Source organism: Triticum aestivum, chromosome 1A, assembly GCF_018294505.1.
Source record: "Triticum aestivum cultivar Chinese Spring chromosome 1A, IWGSC CS RefSeq v2.1, whole genome shotgun sequence".
NCBI lineage: Eukaryota > Viridiplantae > Streptophyta > Magnoliopsida > Poales > Poaceae > Triticum > Triticum aestivum.
Genome location: NC_057794.1, coordinates 5,075,474 through 5,082,110, shown reverse-complemented (window position 1 = coordinate 5,082,110; position 6,637 = coordinate 5,075,474). Strand labels below are relative to the sequence as shown.

At 44.9% G+C, this 6,637-nt stretch overlaps 1 pseudogene across 1 annotated transcript; it reads left to right on the top strand.

Moving 5' to 3' along the window:
- Window positions 1-825: 825 nt before the first annotated feature.
- Window positions 826-2,043, top strand: LOC123184540 (glutenin, low molecular weight subunit-like; annotated as a pseudogene). Its single transcript, XR_006492986.1, has one exon. The product of XR_006492986.1 is annotated as a glutenin, low molecular weight subunit-like (transcript).
- The last annotated feature ends 4,594 nt before the right edge of the window (window positions 2,044-6,637 follow it).

The window sequence follows — 6,637 nt, the reverse complement described above, 5'->3', positions numbered from 1 at the left end:
GAAAACTATAGCCCAATTCGAATTGGTGCCCTAACACACAGCGCTTATGTTGGGCCTAATCTCTCGCTCTAGGCTGCGGGCCTCTGTTCCAGCCCCATCTATCATTTCCCCCTAGATCAAAAAAGATTTTTCCCCTAGCGCCAAAAAAAACTGTCACCCCCCCCCAAAAGCTTTCACAAATAGATGGAACTGATGATTTATCTAAACAAAAACACGGAACTAATGATGACATGTCTAGACTTAGGACCGAATATATGCTAGTAGGAGTATCTTGTAAGCAATTATCATCCTTTTCATATAAAGGGAATTCGATGAGTCATGTCATGCTCTATAGGCGTCGGTTCATCTTATCATCTTAGTGGAAAATACAAAATTAGTTATAAAAAGCAACCAACTCTAGAAGAACCCTCCACACGCAAGGCTTTAATAATCGAGCATATCTTAACAGCCCACACACGATTGCAACTTAGTCCTACAAAAGTTTTGCCTTTTTAGTTTATGGTTGATAGCCTATACAAGGTTCCAAACTCGGTTGCAAAAGTGATACTATCTTGATAAGTGTGTGACATGTAAAGTGAATAAGATGAGTCATATATAACAAACATCAGGGTTTCTGTACTTCGTGTGTGATCATATGCACAACTAAAAAGCAACTTTGATGATTAATCCAAAAGTACGCTTGTAGCTAGCGCAACCAAACACAATGTACCAAAAAAATTCATTTCAGATGCAGCCAAACAAATTTATTAAAGCTGATGCAAAGAAGAAAAGAGGTGGTGCCCGGGCTACTATAAATAGGCATGAAGTATAAAGATCATCACAAGCACAAGCATCAAAACCAAGCAACACTAGTTGACATCAATCCACAATGAAGACATTCCTCGTCTTTTCCCTCCTCGCTCTTGCGGCGGCAAGTGCCGTTGCGCAAATTTCACAGCAACAACAACAACAACAACCATTTCCGCAGCAACAACAACCACCATTTTCGCAGCAACAAGAGCCACCATATTCACAGCAATAGCAACCACCATTTTCGCAACAACAACAATCACCATTTTCGCAGCAACAACAACAACAACCACCATTTTTGCAGCAACACCAACCACCGTTTTCACAACAGCCACCAATTTCACAGCAGCAACAACCACCATTTTCACAGCAACAACAACCACCATTTTCACAGCAACAACAACCACCATTTTCGCAGCAGCAACAACAACAACCACCATTTTCACAACAACAACAACCACCGTTTTCACAACAGCCACCAATTTCACAGCAACAACAACCACCATTTTCGCAGCAACAACAACCACCATTTTCACAGCAACAACAAATACCAGTTATTCATCCATCTGTTTTGCAGCAACTAAACCCATGCAAGGTATTCCTCCAGCAGCAGTGCATCCCTGTGGCAATGCAGCGATGTCTTGCTAGGTCACAAATGTTGCAGCAGAGGATTTGCCATGTGATGCAGCAACAATGTTGCCAACAGTTGCGGCAAATCCCCGGGCAATCCCGCCATGAGTCAATCCGTGCTATCATCTACTCTATCATCCTGCAGCAACAACAACAACAACAACAACAAGTTCAGAGTATCATCCAAGCTCAGCAACAACAACCCCAACAGTTGGGCCAATGTGTCTCCCAACCCCAACAACAATCGCAGCAGCAACTCGGGCAACAACCTCAACAACAACAATTGGCACAGGGTACCTTTTTGCAGCCACACCAGATAGCTCAATTTGAGGTGATGACTTCCATTGCACTCCGTACCTTGCCAACGATGTGCAATGTCAACGTGCCGTTGTACGGAACCACCACTAGTGCGCCATTCGGCGTTGGCACTGGAGTTGGTGCCTACTGATAAGAAAAGATCTCTATTAATATATAGTTGGATCACCGTTGTTTAGTCGATGGATATGTCGATGTAGCGGTGACAAATAAAGTGTCACACAACACCATGTGTGACCCGCCCAAACTAGTTGTTTAAATTCTGAAATAAAATACAAATAAAGTTGTATCAAGACAATGTTCATATCAGCATTGTGCGGATGTCGATCTGATTGCCATCCTTGCAAGTTCATAAGTTTGTCTTGCCTGGTCACAAGCGCAACCTAGTGCATTAATTAATTATCCATGTATTGCAATAATCACTATTTAAATATAATAGTGTTATTGTAAAATTTGGGTTGAACTCTTTATTGGTTGGAGATTTGAGATCTTGTTATTTATTGGTTTGTATCTAGTTCCAACTAGCTACTGCCATTGTCAACAGTGACAATCACAACCAATTTTATTGATAATTATGTTTGCTTTCTTGCAAATACATTCACTGATTCTTTGCATGTCAACTTATTTGTCGAGAAAAAGATCAGCTTTTTCTTGAACTACACAAACACCACTAGCTAGTTAATTTGAAATAAGCTTCCAGTTTATTTCCTTGTATTTATGTCCTTTACATCAAACAAGTACAATTATTGTGCTAGCTAGAGAAAAGGAGTTGCTGGCAGCACGGTCATGTCAAGAACTAAATCAGACTGAATTGAACTTGTTCTTTACAACTAACTAGGAGTAGAAAACTTAATGTGAATTGCACTTGATTATATTTGATTTTATTTAAGGGCTACAGGAAAAAATCATCAAAAAATGCCCTAAAAATCTTATCGTAAAATAGGTTCACCAGGAGATACAGTCGCAAGAAAAAAAGGTTCACCAGGAGATAGATGTTGCACATTATCATTTAGAAATTAGATGAAGAAAATGTGGAATTAAACATATTAATGGCTAGGAGCCCAGGATCATATTTGCAATGTGGGAACTTGGTATGCGCGCTCCAACATGCCCGCTGAAAGCATTTTAACTCTTATGCACATATGAAATATGACTGGTAGAAAACAGAAGAAACACGGAGATTATATGGATGATTGGATGTTGTAGCAAACTTAAATCTATAATTCACCACGTGGACGAACTTGCTAGTAGCTTTTCTCTCGGACATCGATAAGAAACGAAATGTCCACGCCAACTGCCTCTTCTCCATCTGAATAACGCGTGCAGGAGAATTAGCCCATAAGAGTCCGTGAGTCTAGAATTTTCGCTCAGAAAACTATAGCCCTGTTCCAATTTGGTGCCCATGACGCAGCGCTTATGTTGGGCCTAATCACTCACTTCCAGCCCCCAACTCTGACTTCCCCCTCAAAGAAAACAAAAACTTCAACCCCTCTCACTCCCCTTGATGACAACAACAACAGAAATATCTATATGCAAGATCAGGAAATATCTATAGGGGGCATTCAGAACGTGCGTGAATTAATCGCTATAAAAGCTTGGTATTTATGGTGTGATAAACCGATGTGTTGGTTACCGAATGAGGCATTTTTACCCTAGGGATTGGTAAACGTGGTTACCACGGTTACTGAGAAATACCGAGAATATTTCAAATGAATTTTATAGTTGAATTAATTCAAATACGTGAATGATCAAACATTTGAACCAGAGACCTCTCAAAACAGGAACTAGGTTGCTACAGACAGCCAGAACCAACTCTCATGGCATTAAGTAGATCCTACATACTTTACTATAAATCAAGTGTTTAAATTCAAAAAAATTGATAATTTTTGCTCGGTATGAGGATTTACCCTGGGGCACGGAAATATGCGGTAACCATGGGAAATCTTGAAAATTTGACCGGTAACCAAAACCTTGCGATAAATAGAAACTTGTTCGAAAAGGAAAGTTTCAAGATGCAAACCAAATTTCGATGGGAGCTCGTGCCATAATGGCAAACTATGTTAATGCCTACTCCCCTAAGGCAACTAGTAAAACAGGGGATGGAGCATCTCTCCTAGGGTTTTTGTTAAGCTGAATGTTGATGCTTCTTTTCATCATGATCTGCTTCAGGGTAAAGCGTGGGCGATTCTTAGACATGACAAAGGCAGGTTCATTGTCGCTGGAAACTGGAGGATTGATTGTCGAGCTGATGTATTAGCAGCTGAAGTTGCGGCGCTAAAATTTGGGTTATTCCTTGCACAGAAGGCGGGTTGCAATCATCTTGTTGTTAACTCGTACAATATAGAAGTGGTTGACACAATGGAGAATTGAGGACACTCGGCTGGAGCGGCGGCTATAGTTGTCTATGATTGTTATTTTTTGGCTTGTGATTTTTTTATTAGATTTGAACAGCTTGAGCGTCTGAGCCATCACTTATTCGCGTGGCATTGGCTGCCATCTAGTGGAGTGGCCGGACACTCCGGTGGGATCCTTCTAGGTGTGAAGGATGCCACCTTCGAGGTGGGATCCATGGATCGTGGATCCCACTTTGTTAGTATGGAACTGTGGGAGCGTGCGGTTAACTTCAAATGGGAGGTTATTGTGGTTTATGGCCCTGCCGACCATAGTAGGTCGGCGGCCTTCCTTGCCGAACTACACACCAAGATCGCCTCCGCGACGCTTCCGGTTGTGGTTGGTGGAGATTTCAACCTCCTTCGCTCAGCGGAGGAGAAGAGCAACGCAAGGGTTGACCTCTCGGAAATCCGTCGTTTCAACGACTGGGTAGCAGACTTAGGACTGCTCGAGTTAGATAGGGTTGGGGCGAGATACACCTGAACCAATAAACAGGTTAACCCAACCCTTAGTGTGCTTGATCAGGTATTTGTCTCCCCCGACTGGGAGTTGCGGTTCCCCCTAGCCTCCCTCCAGGCCATTACGCGCATTGGGTCGGACCATGTACCCCTTCTCTTGTCCTCTCGTGATGAGAGGCCCCGCCCCCCACCGCGGTTTCGTTTCGAAACATTTTGGCTTCGGCAAATGGGCTTCATTGCCGCCGTCCAGGCCCACTGGTCTCGGCCTTATTGGAACCCCATAGGGCGATGTCGCTCCTTGATGAGTGGCATCACCTGTCCAAGCGCTCTAGGCAATTCATGAAGGGATGGGGTGCCAATGTTGGGAGGGACCTTCGGGTCCAAAAGGCCACCCTTCTCGAAGAAATCCGCGTACTGGACCTGCGCGCTGATACCTCAGGGATCTCCGCTGAGGAATGGGCATATAGATACAACTTGGAAGAGTCCCTCATGGAGATCTACTCCAAGGAGGAAGAATTTTGGCGCCAACGCGGGTCTATAAAGTGGGTACTGTTTGGTGATGCCAATACAGCTTACTTCCAGGCAATCGCCAATGGCCGCAGGAGACGGTGCTCCATCCCTCTTTTATGGGAGGTCGGCCATCTTTTTTAGGATCCACCAGCGATTCGCGCCTTGGTGGATGACTTCTATAAGTCATTATTCATGGGCCGTGCCAGGGGTGGTGTAGCTCTGGCCGACCATATTTGGTCACATGACCAATTAGTTTCCCCGGCAGAGAATGCGGCGCTGATGGCCCCATTTGATGCCGCGGAGGTGGAAGCGGTCGTCAAATCGATGAACCCGGCCTCGGCCCCTGGCCCCGATGGGCTTCCAGTCCGTTTTTTCCAGGCTTTCTGGCCGATGGTCAAGGAGATCATTCTGGAATTATTCCGGGACTTCGCCAGGGGGACATTGGACATGTCTCATCTCAACTATGGGATCATCTCTTTGATCCCTAAAGTCCCCGGAGCTGCTGACATTAGACAGTTCCGCCCTATCACCGTTCTTAATGTGATATTCTGGATTCTGGCCAAAGGGTACGCCACTAGGGAGGCCCTGATCGCTCCTCGGATTCACCACCCGAACCAATCGGCCTTCACAAAAGGTAGATATATTCTTGATGGGGTCCTTGTCCTCCATGAAATCATTCATGAGGTCAAGACCAAACACCTGCGTGCGGTGTTCTTCAAGATCGACTTTCACAAAGCATATGATACCGTCCATTGGTCCTTCCTTCGGGAAGTATTGCTTAAACGGGGCTTTGACCCTCATTGGGTGGCTCGGGTGATGCAGCTTGTGATGAGTGGTCGTACTGCTGTTAATATCAATGGGGAAATTGGTCCCTATTTCACTACGGGACAAGGTGTCCGACAAGGAGACTCGATTTCCCCCTTCCTTCTCAACCTTGTGGTTGATGCGTTAGCCTCTATTCTTGATTTGGCAAGACAGGCAGGCCACATCAGGGGGATTTGCCCCCACCTTGTGGTCAATGGAGGCCTGACCCAGCTCCAATATGCTGACGACACCATTATGATGGTGGAGGGTTCGGATGAGGATATCCGGAACCTCAAATTCCTCCTCCTTTATTTTCAGGAGATGTTGGGCCTCACGATCAACTTTGCCAAAAGTGAGGTCATGGTGCTTGGGTATCCACCGTCGAAAGCCCAACACATTGCCAACCGCCTGAATTGTCGGTTGGGGTCATTCCTGACTACTTACCTTGGCTTGCCAGTTAGTGATAACCGTCTACTAGAGAAGGATTTCCGCCCTATAGTTGCCAGGCTCCAACCACGGATGGAGCCTTGGCAAGGGAGATGGCTATCCAAGGCCGCTAGAGTGATTCTGATGAATTCCTCCCTTATTAGCCTCCTGATGTATCTCATGGGATTCTATAATTTACATGAATCCCTCCATCAGGAGGTAACCAAAATCCTCTCCTGGTTCTTCTGGGCCGGCGACAATAATAAACAGAAATACCACATGGTGAAGTGGTATGAAATCTGTAAACCTAAGGA